We start from the raw sequence: 15,740 nt of genomic DNA, 5'->3' as shown, positions 1-15,740 counted from the left end.
ACTTGCATACCTTTTCTCCAACTCACTCATCACCTCCTCATCCTCCAACAACCTCGTATTCAATTTCCAAACCCCACCCCCAAACACCATGTCCCCATTCGCACTAAAAACTCCACGCAAACACTCATGATCAGAAAAAGGTACCTTATGTTGAACATAACTTGAACAAACCATATTTTTGGAAAATAACATCCTATCTATCCTCGATGAAATATTACCACGGTCAGCATAATATGTAGGCGGTGGTGGAATGCCATACTCAAGTATTGCAGCGTCTAAGAAAGAAAAATCAGAAATAAGTTGAGATAACTTTTTTCCCGTAATGTCCACATTACCTTCTGTGACACAATTACAGTCACCAACAAAAACTGTAGGAATTTTTCCAGGGAGAAAAAAACTCAATTTCTCAAGAAGAGCAAGCCGCTCCTCTTTTTTAGTAGGACAATATAAATTAATCATTCTAACCTTCCACCCCCTATAACTCAAAAAAACAATAATGCAGCGACCCACCTCCACAACCGTGTAACTATCAATAGTAATATTCTTATTACCAACTAAAATCCCCACACCATCATTTTTGTTAAAGCTGGACCCCGACCAAACATACTGGCCATAAGGCCAGTCCTTATCCCCTGGAGATTCAGTAATCCCACACTCTTGTAGACAATAGACATCTGCACTCAAACCCTTTAGATAATCCAGAACTGTTGTTCTTCGGGTAACAGATCTAATTTGCCTAACATTAAGGGACACAATGTCCCATCCAGAATGATGCGGCATAACTAAAGGGGATCACACATAACCTGAAAAAAAAAGAAAGAAAACATCAACTCAAACTTCATCAAGCAAAGCAAAGCTATTACCATCTGGCTGAATGCCAAATGTAACAATGTCAGGAGAAAATACATCTGACGGGTAAGCACGAGAGTCCACCGGGCTATCACACACGGCAGCAATGGATGAACACTCAGTCCTTGGCTTCTTCTTGACCACATCAGGATCCTCCTCATCAGAGAAACGGACAGCAGACAAGTCCCCTTGGCCACCGCCCCCGATCTCCTCTGAAGCAGTATTGCACCAAGATATGACAGGAGAATTGGACAAGTCCATTTCCCCCTCACCACGGACACCAAACTGGGGAGGGAAAGGTGACATCACCTCTGGAATCACCATGTCAAAGCCTCCTGACGCAGGAGGCTGAAGCTGGGCATCTTCAAATATGTCGTCCATCTGAGTGCCATCCTCTTCCTCTTGGGGAGCAGTTGCCTCCCCGACATCCGGAAGGGGACCTTGTGGAACCCTAGTAGAAGTCGAAGGAACAGCAGGCCCCTCCGCGACCACTTGAGCAAAAGACTTAGGAGTGGTTCTAGCTTGACACTGCCTAAGAACATGCCCCTCCTCACCACAAGCATCACACTTTACCTGGTTCTTGCAGTCTTTCGCCATATGACCAGACGTGTTACACCTCCTGCAGGTTGGCGGATACCTGCAGGACTCCTGGACATGACCATACTTGTTACATCTTCTGCAGAAAAAAGGAGCATCAGGAAAGTACAAGAAACCAGTGTCTCTCCCAATAGAGAAACTCATAGGAGGATAATGTATGCCCCCTGGCCCCTCGGGGTCTGTAGCAAAACGAACAAAGTACTTGTATTTGCCAGTCCACAAGCCTTCTTCATTCGAGATCTTGTGGGAAAAATGCACATAAGTACAATGCCTCCTCAAGAATACAGTAATGTCCTCCTGGGGGATAAAGGGATTGTGCATAAACACAACAACAGGAACATCCCCCTTTGAATAGAGGACAGTAAAAGTGAGTCCATCTAGGAGGGAGTTCTCAGTATGGCCTTTCAAGGTTCTATAAAGATTTTGGCAAGCAGCCATAGTAGAAAGAACCAGCACATACCTTCCATGACTTCTAAATTCCTGCAGGCAAAGAATGTCCGACTTCTTAATCTTCAATGCTTCATAGAAGATGGCATTCACCAGGTAGGACATGGAAAAATGTCCCTTCTTCTCCTTGGAAATCTCAATGCGAAATCCATTCTTGACCCGGGGGTCCCCGGTCCCAGCAAATTTCAGCTTGACTCCCATAGTCAGCCACGGAAATCGCCTTCCCGTTTCCTCCTCACTCTCCCCCTATAGCAGCATCCAGCTTAAGCCACCGGAGTGGCGATGCTGGAAGGCCGAGGGCTAGCACTCAAGGAACCTGATGTCCAGACACTTGATCTGAGCCAAAAGGCCGAGAAGCGATAACCAGAATTGGTTTCAAACTACGGAGCCACCCAAGGATCCTGAAAAGTCCATTTGTGGAGATGAGCTCCTGGACTCCCGTTAAGAAGACATGTTGTCAACCTCTAGATCCCTTACATGCCTGCACTTTTCGGCTTGCTGCTGCTGCAATCCACGCGTTTTAGATCTGCATAACTCCACCTCTTTAAACACAGCACCTTCACCCCCTGCTGTTCCCACCCGCCTCAACACCGTTGGAAGGGAGGAGAACCAATTAAGGCGGGGGGTGGGGTGGAACGAGCAGCTGTCTACCCTTAGCAGGAGGGCTCCTGATTACATACCTCTCCTGCTGCTGCTGCTGCTGCTGGCTGTCCAGCAGCAGACTGAAGGTGGCTGCTGCTGTGCACAGGTATATAAAGGCTCAGAGCCTATTATGACACGCGCAGCCAGCGTTCCATTGCCACATTCCATCTACTGCAGGCAGGATACCTGGCTGGCTGAATGTCGCTGAGAAGCTCACAGAGACCGCCATAAGCAACAGTTTAACAGAATGCCACAGACTAATCAACCAAACTTTTTGGGTTGGGTTCTCTTTTATAGTCTGCAGGCATTAAATGAAAGAAGTCAGTGTTCCAGCAGAGGGAGACAACGTTTCAGAAAAGGCATTGTAGCAAACCAAAAAAGAAATTTTAAGCGCAGCAGAGTAACCAGCGCACATACCTGTTAGCTCAGGTGAGTTTAAAAGGCTGCTGTTGATAACAAGGGCATTTGCTAAATAGATGGTGTGTGTGCAACAATATACTGAAAGGTCAATTATATTGTGCAGCTTATCTCACCACCTTTAGTTATTTAGGTGAAAGCTCCAAAATGCTTGCCTAATATGTCTGTTTATCCAAAAGGAAGTAAAAAGGGAGAGCTAGAAAGATAGCATTGCATCACATTACATGGCAATGCAATGCACAGTTGCTGAAGTTGAACCAAAATGAGCTTGTAATCTGGCTTCTGCAACTTTGAACATGAAAAATCCAATGAGGAGAAGAAAAGCAAAGCCAAAGAGTCCATCCCAAAATCCGACAAACAAGCAAAATGAACAAAAAACATTGAATTCAATTCTTTCTGATTTTAGAAACTGCATTAAAGAAGGGGTGCACCGGTCCTGGAGATACTGCAATACCAGGTCAATGCGTGGAGTGGACAGAGCAAGCTCTTTTTCCATCTCCCTGTTCTAAAAATCCATTTAATATATGGTCCCCAGATAGGGGACGTATCAGATATTAAACTGATAAGGACAGATACTACACTTGATCTTAGCCAAAAGGCCGAGAAGCGATAACCAGAATTGGTTTCAAACTACGGAGCCACCCAAGGATCCTGAAAAGTCCATTTGTGGAGATGAGCTCCTGGACTCCCGTTAAGAAGACATGTTGTCAACCTCTAGATCCCTTACATGCCTGCACTTTTCAGCTTGCTGCTGCTGCAATCCACGCGTTTTAGATCTGCATAACTCCACCTCTTTAAACACAGCACCTTCACCCCCTGCTGTTCCCACCCGCCTCAACACCGTTGGAAGGGAGGAGAACCAATTAAGGCGGGGGGTGGGGTGGAACGAGCAGCTGTCTACCCTTAGCAGGAGGGCTCCTGATTACATACCTCTCCTGCTGCTGCTGCTGCTGGCTGTCCAGCAGCAGACTGAAGGTGGCTGCTGCTGTGCACAGGTATATAAAGGCTCAGAGCCTATTATGACACGCGCAGCCAGCGTTCCATTGCCACATTCCATCTACTGCAGGCAGGATACCTGGCTGGCTGAATGTCGCTGAGAAGCTCACAGAGACCGCCATAAGCAACAGTTTAACAGAATGCCACAGACTAATCAACCAAACTTTTTGGGTTGGGTTCTCTTTTATAGTCTGCAGGCATTAAATGAAAGAAGTCAGTGTTCCAGCAGAGGGAGACAACGTTTCAGAAAAGGCATTGTAGCAAACCAAAAAAGAAATTTTAAGCGCAGCAGAGTAACCAGCGCACATACCTGTTAGCTCAGGTGAGTTTAAAAGGCTGCTGTTGATAACAAGGGCATTTGCTAAATAGATGGTGTGTGTGCAACAATATACTGAAAGGTCAATTATATTGTGCAGCTTATCTCACCACCTGTAGTTATTTAGGTGAAAGCTCCAAAATGCTTGCCTAATATGTCTGTTTATCCAAAAGGAAGTAAAAAGGGAGAGCTAGAAAGATAGCATTGCATCACATTACATGGCAATGCAATGCACAGTTGCTGAAGTTGAACCAAAATGAGCTTGTAATCTGGCTTCTGCAACTTTGAACATGAAAAATCCAATGAGGAGAAGAAAAGCAAAGCCAAAGAGTCCATCCCAAAATCCGACAAACAAGCAAAATGAACAAAAAACATTGAATTCAATTCTTTCTGATTTTAGAAACTGCATTAAAGAAGGGGTGCACCGGTCCTGGAGATACTGCAATACCAGGTCAATGCGTGGAGTGGACAGAGCAAGCTCTTTTTCCATCTCCCTGTTCTAAAAATCCATTTAATATATGGTCCCCAGATAGGGGACGTATCAGATATTAAACTGATAAGAACAGATTTTTTTTTTTTCAATTGAATGCGTCAGAAGACGCGACATAAATTAAATTCCATTTGCATGGATAACCAAAAAATGTCGCCTACGCCTTCATCATCCGAATTCAACTTTTTGTTTTTTTTAAGAAAATTTAATGATAATTAATAAATAAAACATAACATAACATATCCTTACGTCAACAACAAAAAACTTCCAACAAAAACATCAACTCAACATTTTTCTTCTTCCACGTTTCTTCTTCCTCCATGACATGTCCAACAATTTCCAGTCAAAACCTTGCAGCAATATCTTTTCATCTTCTTCACCTTCAGCACTGGTATCAACACAATCCTGCATTACTTTCTCTTTTCCCTTATCATCCACCTTCCTTTTTTCCTTAACGTCTTTACTTCTAGGTACTCTCTCCAGTCTGCAAAACATAGAGTCCCCAACTCCTGAGAACTCCTGCTTCTCTCCCACAAACTCCTTCTTATTTTCAACTACTTGTATATCTTTGTCTTCTTTCTCTTTACAATCTTCAAACGATTCTTCAAATATCTTTTTCCCTTTCTCCTCTTTTTTCCCACCTTCCTCATAACAAAATCCAGGTTTCCCGTTATCAATTCTTCTTTTACCATTTTCCACATAACTGAATCCACATTTACCATTTATAACAATCCTTCCTAAACTCAGTTCATTTTGTTCATTTTCCCAAACTAGGAAACTTCTCTTCCCATTCCAGACTCCCACTTTATTTAAGTAGTCCTTCTGGAATTTTACCAAAATACTCCATGGCTTCAAAAACTCCATCACTTCCTCCATCTCTACAAAGGGGTCATCCATACAGATAACCACCTTTTTCGGCCTTCCAGCAAAAAGAGCATTAACGCCAATTTCTTTTCCTTCCCAATTCTTGAGAAGACAAATACACTTTTCTTCAGACTTCAGTGTTACGTCAAATACCTTTTTAAACTTGATTTCTTGCATACAAAAAATGTCCTCTTCAATGATCGTCCCATACTTGAACAGAATATCCAAGATCTGATTCTCCTCCAACGAAAAATCCTCCAACTCCGTCTTCACATAGAACCGTAAACAGTTCCTCTTCCTCGGCAACTCCATCTTCTTCCTCCAAAAGAACTGCCCCCCACAGCTATGTGTGGTGACACGGTGATCGCCTCTCGTTGCCCAGGGACTAATCCGACTCCCCAATAGCAGCAGGAGGGTGAAGCCCTGCCGTTAGACAAAGCGATCCCCCCAGGCCAAGGAGCCGGGTACCCTGGGCACCTCCTAGCCAAGGCCAAGGCAGCAACTGGTAGATCACTGCACTTGATCTTAGCCAAAAGGCCGAGAAGCGATAACCAGAATTGGTTTCAAACTACGGAGCCACCCAAGGATCCTGAAAAGTCCATTTGTGGAGATGAGCTCCTGGACTCCCGTTAAGAAGACATGTTGTCAACCTCTAGATCCCTTACATGCCTGCACTTTTCGGCTTGCTGCTGCTGCAATCCACGCGTTTTAGATCTGCATAACTCCACCTCTTTAAACACAGCACCTTCACCCCCTGCTGTTCCCACCCGCCTCAACACCGTTGGAAGGGAGGAGAACCAATTAAGGCGGGGGGTGGGGTGGAACGAGCAGCTGTCTACCCTTAGCAGGAGGGCTCCTGATTACATACCTCTCCTGCTGCTGCTGCTGCTGGCTGTCCAGCAGCAGACTGAAGGTGGCTGCTGCTGTGCACAGGTATATAAAGGCTCAGAGCCTATTATGACACGCGCAGCCAGCGTTCCATTGCCACATTCCATCTACTGCAGGCAGGATACCTGGCTGGCTGAATGTCGCTGAGAAGCTCACAGAGACCGCCATAAGCAACAGTTTAACAGAATGCCACAGACTAATCAACCAAACTTTTTGGGTTGGGTTCTCTTTTATAGTCTGCAGGCATTAAATGAAAGAAGTCAGTGTTCCAGCAGAGGGAGACAACGTTTCAGAAAAGGCATTGTAGCAAACCAAAAAAGAAATTTTAAGCGCAGCAGAGTAACCAGCGCACATACCTGTTAGCTCAGGTGAGTTTAAAAGGCTGCTGTTGATAACAAGGGCATTTGCTAAATAGATGGTGTGTGTGCAACAATATACTGAAAGGTCAATTATATTGTGCAGCTTATCTCACCACCTGTAGTTATTTAGGTGAAAGCTCCAAAATGCTTGCCTAATATGTCTGTTTATCCAAAAGGAAGTAAAAAGGGAGAGCTAGAAAGATAGCATTGCATCACATTACATGGCAATGCAATGCACAGTTGCTGAAGTTGAACCAAAATGAGCTTGTAATCTGGCTTCTGCAACTTTGAACATGAAAAATCCAATGAGGAGAAGAAAAGCAAAGCCAAAGAGTCCATCCCAAAATCCGACAAACAAGCAAAATGAACAAAAAACATTGAATTCAATTCTTTCTGATTTTAGAAACTGCATTAAAGAAGGGGTGCACCGGTCCTGGAGATACTGCAATACCAGGTCAATGCGTGGAGTGGACAGAGCAAGCTCTTTTTCCATCTCCCTGTTCTAAAAATCCATTTAATATATGGTCCCCAGATAGGGGACGTATCAGATATTAAACTGATAAGGACAGATACTACACTTGATCTTAGCCAAAAGGCCGAGAAGCGATAACCAGAATTGGTTTCAAACTACGGAGCCACCCAAGGATCCTGAAAAGTCCATTTGTGGAGATGAGCTCCTGGACTCCCGTTAAGAAGACATGTTGTCAACCTCTAGATCCCTTACATGCCTGCACTTTTCGGCTTGCTGCTGCTGCAATCCACGCGTTTTAGATCTGCATAACTCCACCTCTTTAAACACAGCACCTTCACCCCCTGCTGTTCCCACCCGCCTCAACACCGTTGGAAGGGAGGAGAACCAATTAAGGCGGGGGGTGGGGTGGAACGAGCAGCTGTCTACCCTTAGCAGGAGGGCTCCTGATTACATACCTCTCCTGCTGCTGCTGCTGCTGGCTGTCCAGCAGCAGACTGAAGGTGGCTGCTGCTGTGCACAGGTATATAAAGGCTCAGAGCCTATTATGACACGCGCAGCCAGCGTTCCATTGCCACATTCCATCTACTGCAGGCAGGATACCTGGCTGGCTGAATGTCGCTGAGAAGCTCACAGAGACCGCCATAAGCAACAGTTTAACAGAATGCCACAGACTAATCAACCAAACTTTTTGGGTTGGGTTCTCTTTTATAGTCTGCAGGCATTAAATGAAAGAAGTCAGTGTTCCAGCAGAGGGAGACAACGTTTCAGAAAAGGCATTGTAGCAAACCAAAAAAGAAATTTTAAGCGCAGCAGAGTAACCAGCCCACATACCTGTTAGCTCAGGTGAGTTTAAAAGGCTGCTGTTGATAACAAGGGCATTTGCTAAATAGATGGTGTGTGTGCAACAATATACTGAAAGGTCAATTATATTGTGCAGCTTATCTCACCACCTGTAGTTATTTAGGTGAAAGCTCCAAAATGCTTGCCTAATATGTCTGTTTATCCAAAAGGAAGTAAAAAGGGAGAGCTAGAAAGATAGCATTGCATCACATTACATGGCAATGCAATGCACAGTTGCTGAAGTTGAACCAAAATGAGCTTGTAATCTGGCTTCTGCAACTTTGAACATGAAAAATCCAATGAGGAGAAGAAAAGCAAAGCCAAAGAGTCCATCCCAAAATCCGACAAACAAGCAAAATGAACAAAAAACATTGAATTCAATTCTTTCTGATTTTAGAAACTGCATTAAAGAAGGGGTGCACCGGTCCTGGAGATGCTGCAATACCAGGTCAATGCGTGGAGTGGACAGAGCAAGCTCTTTTTCCATCTCCCTGTTCTAAAAATCCATTTAATATATGGTCCCCAGATAGGGGACGTATCAGATATTAAACTGATAAGAACAGATACTACACTTGATCTTAGCCAAAAGGCCGAGAAGCGATAACCAGAATTGGTTTCAAACTACGGAGCCACCCAAGGATCCTGAAAAGTCCATTTGTGGAGATGAGCTCCTGGACTCCCGTTAAGAAGACATGTTGTCAACCTCTAGATCCCTTACATGCCTGCACTTTTCGGCTTGCTGCTGCTGCAATCCACGCGTTTTAGATCTGCATAACTCCACCTCTTTAAACACAGCACCTTCACCCCCTGCTGTTCCCACCCGCCTCAACACCGTTGGAAGGGAGGAGAACCAATTAAGGCGGGGGGTGGGGTGGAACGAGCAGCTGTCTACCCTTAGCAGGAGGGCTCCTGATTACATACCTCTCCTGCTGCTGCTGCTGCTGGCTGTCCAGCAGCAGACTGAAGGTGGCTGCTGCTGTGCACAGGTATATAAAGGCTCAGAGCCTATTATGACACGCGCAGCCAGCGTTCCATTGCCACATTCCATCTACTGCAGGCAGGATACCTGGCTGGCTGAATGTCGCTGAGAAGCTCACAGAGACCGCCATAAGCAACAGTTTAACAGAATGCCACAGACTAATCAACCAAACTTTTTGGGTTGGGTTCTCTTTTATAGTCTGCAGGCATTAAATGAAAGAAGTCAGTGTTCCAGCAGAGGGAGACAACGTTTCAGAAAAGGCATTGTAGCAAACCAAAAAAGAAATTTTAAGCGCAGCAGAGTAACCAGCGCACATACCTGTTAGCTCAGGTGAGTTTAAAAGGCTGCTGTTGATAACAAGGGCATTTGCTAAATAGATGGTGTGTGTGCAACAATATACTGAAAGGTCAATTATATTGTGCAGCTTATCTCACCACCTGTAGTTATTTAGGTGAAAGCTCCAAAATGCTTGCCTAATATGTCTGTTTATCCAAAAGGAAGTAAAAAGGGAGAGCTAGAAAGATAGCATTGCATCACATTACATGGCAATGCAATGCACAGTTGCTGAAGTTGAACCAAAATGAGCTTGTAATCTGGCTTCTGCAACTTTGAACATGAAAAATCCAATGAGGAGAAGAAAAGCAAAGCCAAAGAGTCCATCCCAAAATCCGACAAACAAGCAAAATGAACAAAAAACATTGAATTCAATTCTTTCTGATTTTAGACACTGCATTAAAGAAGGGGTGCACCGGTCCTGGAGATACTGCAATACCAGGTCAATGCGTGGAGTGGACAGAGCAAGCTCTTTTTCCATCTCCCTGTTCTAAAAATCCATTTAATATATGGTCCCCAGATAGGGGACGTATCAGATATTAAACTGATAAGAACAGATACTACACTTGATCTTAGCCAAAAGGCCGAGAAGCGATAACCAGAATTGGTTTCAAACTACGGAGCCACCCAAGGATCCTGAAAAGTCCATTTGTGGAGATGAGCTCCTGGACTCCCGTTAAGAAGACATGTTGTCAACCTCTAGATCCCTTACATGCCTGCACTTTTCGGCTTGCTGCTGCTGCAATCCACGCGTTTTAGATCTGCATAACTCCACCTCTTTAAACACAGCACCTTCACCCCCTGCTGTTCCCACCCGCCTCAACACCGTTGGAAGGGAGGAGAACCAATTAAGGCGGGGGGTGGGGTGGAACGAGCAGCTGTCTACCCTTAGCAGGAGGGCTCCTGATTACATACCTCTCCTGCTGCTGCTGCTGCTGGCTGTCCAGCAGCAGACTGAAGGTGGCTGCTGCTGTGCACAGGTATATAAAGGCTCAGAGCCTATTATGACACGCGCAGCCAGCGTTCCATTGCCACATTCCATCTACTGCAGGCAGGATACCTGGCTGGCTGAATGTCGCTGAGAAGCTCACAGAGACCGCCATAAGCAACAGTTTAACAGAATGCCACAGACTAATCAACCAAACTTTTTGGGTTGGGTTCTCTTTTATAGTCTGCAGGCATTAAATGAAAGAAGTCAGTGTTCCAGCAGAGGGAGACAACGTTTCAGAAAAGGCATTGTAGCAAACCAAAAAAGAAATTTTAAGCGCAGCAGAGTAACCAGCGCACATACCTGTTAGCTCAGGTGAGTTTAAAAGGCTGCTGTTGATAACAAGGGCATTTGCTAAATAGATGGTGTGTGTGCAACAATATACTGAAAGGTCAATTATATTGTGCAGCTTATCTCACCACCTGTAGTTATTTAGGTGAAAGCTCCAAAATGCTTGCCTAATATGTCTGTTTATCCAAAAGGAAGTAAAAAGGGAGAGCTAGAAAGATAGCATTGCATCACATTACATGGCAATGCAATGCACAGTTGCTGAAGTTGAACCAAAATGAGCTTGTAATCTGGCTTCTGCAACTTTGAACATGAAAAATCCAATGAGGAGAAGAAAAGCAAAGCCAAAGAGTCCATCCCAAAATCCGACAAACAAGCAAAATGAACAAAAAACATTGAATTCAATTCTTTCTGATTTTAGAAACTGCATTAAAGAAGGGGTGCACCGGTCCTGGAGATACTGCAATACCAGGTCAATGCGTGGAGTGGACAGAGCAAGCTCTTTTTCCATCTCCCTGTTCTAAAAATCCATTTAATATATGGTCCCCAGATAGGGGACGTATCAGATATTAAACTGATAAGAACAGATACTACACTTGATCTTAGCCAAAAGGCCGAGAAGCGATAACCAGAATTGGTTTCAAACTACGGAGCCACCCAAGGATCCTGAAAAGTCCATTTGTGGAGATGAGCTCCTGGACTCCCGTTAAGAAGACATGTTGTCAACCTCTAGATCCCTTACATGCCTGCACTTTTCGGCTTGCTGCTGCTGCAATCCACGCGTTTTAGATCTGCATAACTCCACCTCTTTAAACACAGCACCTTCACCCCCTGCTGTTCCCACCCGCCTCAACACCGTTGGAAGGGAGGAGAACCAATTAAGGCGGGGGGTGGGGTGGAACGAGCAGCTGTCTACCCTTAGCAGGAGGGCTCCTGATTACATACCTCTCCTGCTGCTGCTGCTGCTGGCTGTCCAGCAGCAGACTGAAGGTGGCTGCTGCTGTGCACAGGTATATAAAGGCTCAGAGCCTATTATGACACGCGCAGCCAGCGTTCCATTGCCACATTCCATCTACTGCAGGCAGGATACCTGGCTGGCTGAATGTCGCTGAGAAGCTCACAGAGACCGCCATAAGCAACAGTTTAACAGAATGCCACAGACTAATCAACCAAACTTTTTGGGTTGGGTTCTCTTTTATAGTCTGCAGGCATTAAATGAAAGAAGTCAGTGTTCCAGCAGAGGGAGACAACGTTTCAGAAAAGGCATTGTAGCAAACCAAAAAAGAAATTTTAAGCGCAGCAGAGTAACCAGCGCACATACCTGTTAGCTCAGGTGAGTTTAAAAGGCTGCTGTTGATAACAAGGGCATTTGCTAAATAGATGGTGTGTGTGCAACAATATACTGAAAGGTCAATTATATTGTGCAGCTTATCTCACCACCTGTAGTTATTTAGGTGAAAGCTCCAAAATGCTTGCCTAATATGTCTGTTTATCCAAAAGGAAGTAAAAAGGGAGAGCTAGAAAGATAGCATTGCATCACATTACATGGCAATGCAATGCACAGTTGCTGAAGTTGAACCAAAATGAGCTTGTAATCTGGCTTCTGCAACTTTGAACATGAAAAATCCAATGAGGAGAAGAAAAGCAAAGCCAAAGAGTCCATCCCAAAATCCGACAAACAAGCAAAATGAACAAAAAACATTGAATTCAATTCTTTCTGATTTTAGACACTGCATTAAAGAAGGGGTGCACCGGTCCTGGAGATACTGCAATACCAGGTCAATGCGTGGAGTGGACAGAGCAAGCTCTTTTTCCATCTCCCTGTTCTAAAAATCCATTTAATATATGGTCCCCAGATAGGGGACGTATCAGATATTAAACTGATAAGAACAGATACTACACTTGATCTTAGCCAAAAGGCCGAGAAGCGATAACCAGAATTGGTTTCAAACTACGGAGCCACCCAAGGATCCTGAAAAGTCCATTTGTGGAGATGAGCTCCTGGACTCCCGTTAAGAAGACATGTTGTCAACCTCTAGATCCCTTACATGCCTGCACTTTTCGGCTTGCTGCTGCTGCAATCCACGCGTTTTAGATCTGCATAACTCCACCTCTTTAAACACAGCACCTTCACCCCCTGCTGTTCCCACCCGCCTCAACACCGTTGGAAGGGAGGAGAACCAATTAAGGCGGGGGGTGGGGTGGAACGAGCAGCTGTCTACCCTTAGCAGGAGGGCTCCTGATTACATACCTCTCCTGCTGCTGCTGCTGCTGGCTGTCCAGCAGCAGACTGAAGGTGGCTGCTGCTGTGCACAGGTATATAAAGGCTCAGAGCCTATTATGACACGCGCAGCCAGCGTTCCATTGCCACATTCCATCTACTGCAGGCAGGATACCTGGCTGGCTGAATGTCGCTGAGAAGCTCACAGAGACCGCCATAAGCAACAGTTTAACAGAATGCCACAGACTAATCAACCAAACTTTTTGGGTTGGGTTCTCTTTTATAGTCTGCAGGCATTAAATGAAAGAAGTCAGTGTTCCAGCAGAGGGAGACAACGTTTCAGAAAAGGCATTGTAGCAAACCAAAAAAGAAATTTTAAGCGCAGCAGAGTAACCAGCGCACATACCTGTTAGCTCAGGTGAGTTTAAAAGGCTGCTGTTGATAACAAGGGCATTTGCTAAATAGATGGTGTGTGTGCAACAATATACTGAAAGGTCAATTATATTGTGCAGCTTATCTCACCACCTGTAGTTATTTAGGTGAAAGCTCCAAAATGCTTGCCTAATATGTCTGTTTATCCAAAAGGAAGTAAAAAGGGAGAGCTAGAAAGATAGCATTGCATCACATTACATGGCAATGCAATGCACAGTTGCTGAAGTTGAACCAAAATGAGCTTGTAATCTGGCTTCTGCAACTTTGAACATGAAAAATCCAATGAGGAGAAGAAAAGCAAAGCCAAAGAGTCCATCCCAAAATCCGACAAACAAGCAAAATGAACAAAAAACATTGAATTCAATTCTTTCTGATTTTAGAAACTGCATTAAAGAAGGGGTGCACCGGTCCTGGAGATACTGCAATACCAGGTCAATGCGTGGAGTGGACAGAGCAAGCTCTTTTTCCATCTCCCTGTTCTAAAAATCCATTTAATATATGGTCCCCAGATAGGGGACGTATCAGATATTAAACTGATAAGAACAGATACTACACTTGATCTTAGCCAAAAGGCCGAGAAGCGATAACCAGAATTGGTTTCAAACTACGGAGCCACCCAAGGATCCTGAAAAGTCCATTTGTGGAGATGAGCTCCTGGACTCCCGTTAAGAAGACATGTTGTCAACCTCTAGATCCCTTACATGCCTGCACTTTTCGGCTTGCTGCTGCTGCAATCCACGCGTTTTAGATCTGCATAACTCCACCTCTTTAAACACAGCACCTTCACCCCCTGCTGTTCCCACCCGCCTCAACACCGTTGGAAGGGAGGAGAACCAATTAAGGTGGGGGGTGGGGTGGAATGAGCAGCTGTCTACCCTTAGCAGGAGGGCTCCTGATTACATACCTCTCCTGCTGCTGCTGCTGCTGGCTGTCCAGCAGCAGACTGAAGGTGGCTGCTGCTGTGCACAGGTATATAAAGGCTCAGAGCCTATTATGACACGCGCAGCCAGCGTTCCATTGCCACATTCCATCTACTGCAGGCAGGATACCTGGCTGGCTGAATGTCGCTGAGAAGCTCACAGAGACCGCCATAAGCAACAGTTTAACAGAATGCCACAGACTAATCAACCAAACTTTTTGGGTTGGGTTCTCTTTTATAGTCTGCAGGCATTAAATGAAAGAAGTCAGTGTTCCAGCAGAGGGAGACAACGTTTCAGAAAAGGCATTGTAGCAAACCAAAAAAGAAATTTTAAGCGCAGCAGAGTAACCAGCGCACATACCTGTTAGCTCAGGTGAGTTTAAAAGGCTGCTGTTGATAACAAGGGCATTTGCTAAATAGATGGTGTGTGTGCAACAATATACTGAAAGGTCAATTATATTGTGCAGCTTATCTCACCACCTGTAGTTATTTAGGTGAAAGCTCCAAAATGCTTGCCTAATATGTCTGTTTATCCAAAAGGAAGTAAAAAGGGAGAGCTAGAAAGATAGCATTGCATCACATTACATGGCAATGCAATGCACAGTTGCTGAAGTTGAACCAAAATGAGCTTGTAATCTGGCTTCTGCAACTTTGAACATGAAAAATCCAATGAGGAGAAGAAAAGCAAAGCCAAAGAGTCCATCCCAAAATCCGACAAACAAGCAAAATGAACAAAAAACATTGAATTCAATTCTTTCTGATTTTAGAAACTGCATTAAAGAAGGGGTGCACCGGTCCTGGAGATACTGCAATACCAGGTCAATGCGTGGAGTGGACAGAGCAAGCTCTTTTTCCATCTCCCTGTTCTAAAAATCCATTTAATATATGGTCCCCAGATAGGGGACGTATCAGATATTAAACTGATAAGAACAGATACTACACTTGATCTTAGCCAAAAGGCCGAGAAGCGATAACCAGAATTGGTTTCAAACTACGGAGCCACCCAAGGATCCTGAAAAGTCCATTTGTGGCTAAGTGCCAGAATTGGCGCATCCTATGAATGCGCCATTTCTGGGGCGGCTGACGGCTGGTGTTTCTAGCCTGGGAGGGGGCCAATATTCATGGCTCCCTTCCTGGGCTATTAATATCAGCCCCCAGCTGTCTGCCTAGCCTTTGCTAGCTATTAAATTAGGGGGGACCCCACGTCATTTTTTTTGGGGGGTCCCCCATTTTAATAGCTAGTAAAGGCTATGTATTCAGCTGGGGGCTGATATTAGTAGCCTGGGAAGCTCCGTGGGTATTACCCCCTTCCCAGGCTTCAAACATCTGCCCCAGCCGTCTGCTTAACCTCCGCTAGAGCCTAAAATTAAGGGGAACCCCACGCCAATTTTTTTAATAATAAA

General features: G+C 44.8%; 9 non-coding genes across 9 annotated transcripts; all 9 read right to left on the bottom strand.

Annotated features, from left to right (window-relative positions):
• Positions 1-3,372: 3,372 nt before the first annotated feature.
• On the bottom strand, positions 3,373-3,563 carry LOC141214036 (U2 spliceosomal RNA). The gene has a single exon (XR_012283367.1). It is a non-coding gene; the product is annotated as a U2 spliceosomal RNA (small nuclear RNA).
• A 1,115-nt stretch (positions 3,564-4,678) lies between these two features.
• Positions 4,679-4,871, bottom strand: LOC141214093 (U2 spliceosomal RNA). Its single transcript, XR_012283419.1, has one exon. It is a non-coding gene; the product is annotated as a U2 spliceosomal RNA (small nuclear RNA).
• A 2,411-nt stretch (positions 4,872-7,282) lies between these two features.
• On the bottom strand, positions 7,283-7,473 carry LOC141214035 (U2 spliceosomal RNA). Its single transcript, XR_012283366.1, has one exon. It is a non-coding gene; the product is annotated as a U2 spliceosomal RNA (small nuclear RNA).
• Positions 7,474-8,588: 1,115 nt separating this feature from the next.
• Positions 8,589-8,779, bottom strand: LOC141214014 (U2 spliceosomal RNA). Its single transcript, XR_012283345.1, has one exon. It is a non-coding gene; the product is annotated as a U2 spliceosomal RNA (small nuclear RNA).
• Positions 8,780-9,894: 1,115 nt separating this feature from the next.
• On the bottom strand, positions 9,895-10,085 carry LOC141213939 (U2 spliceosomal RNA). Its single transcript, XR_012283272.1, has one exon. It is a non-coding gene; the product is annotated as a U2 spliceosomal RNA (small nuclear RNA).
• A 1,115-nt stretch (positions 10,086-11,200) lies between these two features.
• Positions 11,201-11,391, bottom strand: LOC141213938 (U2 spliceosomal RNA). Its single transcript, XR_012283271.1, has one exon. It is a non-coding gene; the product is annotated as a U2 spliceosomal RNA (small nuclear RNA).
• Positions 11,392-12,506: 1,115 nt separating this feature from the next.
• LOC141213937 (U2 spliceosomal RNA) lies at positions 12,507-12,697 on the bottom strand. Its single transcript, XR_012283270.1, has one exon. It is a non-coding gene; the product is annotated as a U2 spliceosomal RNA (small nuclear RNA).
• Positions 12,698-13,812: 1,115 nt separating this feature from the next.
• Positions 13,813-14,003, bottom strand: LOC141213935 (U2 spliceosomal RNA). Its single transcript, XR_012283268.1, has one exon. It is a non-coding gene; the product is annotated as a U2 spliceosomal RNA (small nuclear RNA).
• A 1,115-nt stretch (positions 14,004-15,118) lies between these two features.
• Positions 15,119-15,309, bottom strand: LOC141213934 (U2 spliceosomal RNA). The gene has a single exon (XR_012283267.1). It is a non-coding gene; the product is annotated as a U2 spliceosomal RNA (small nuclear RNA).
• Between the last annotated feature and the right edge of the window lie 431 nt (positions 15,310-15,740).

This window comes from Phyllobates terribilis, unplaced genomic scaffold (assembly GCF_046119375.1).
Source record: "Phyllobates terribilis strain yellow unplaced genomic scaffold, ASM4611937v1 Scaffold_213__1_contigs__length_3403324, whole genome shotgun sequence".
NCBI lineage: Eukaryota > Metazoa > Chordata > Amphibia > Anura > Dendrobatidae > Phyllobates > Phyllobates terribilis.
The sequence above is the reverse complement of the archived record's forward strand: the minus strand, read 5'-3'. Positions and strand labels throughout refer to the sequence as shown.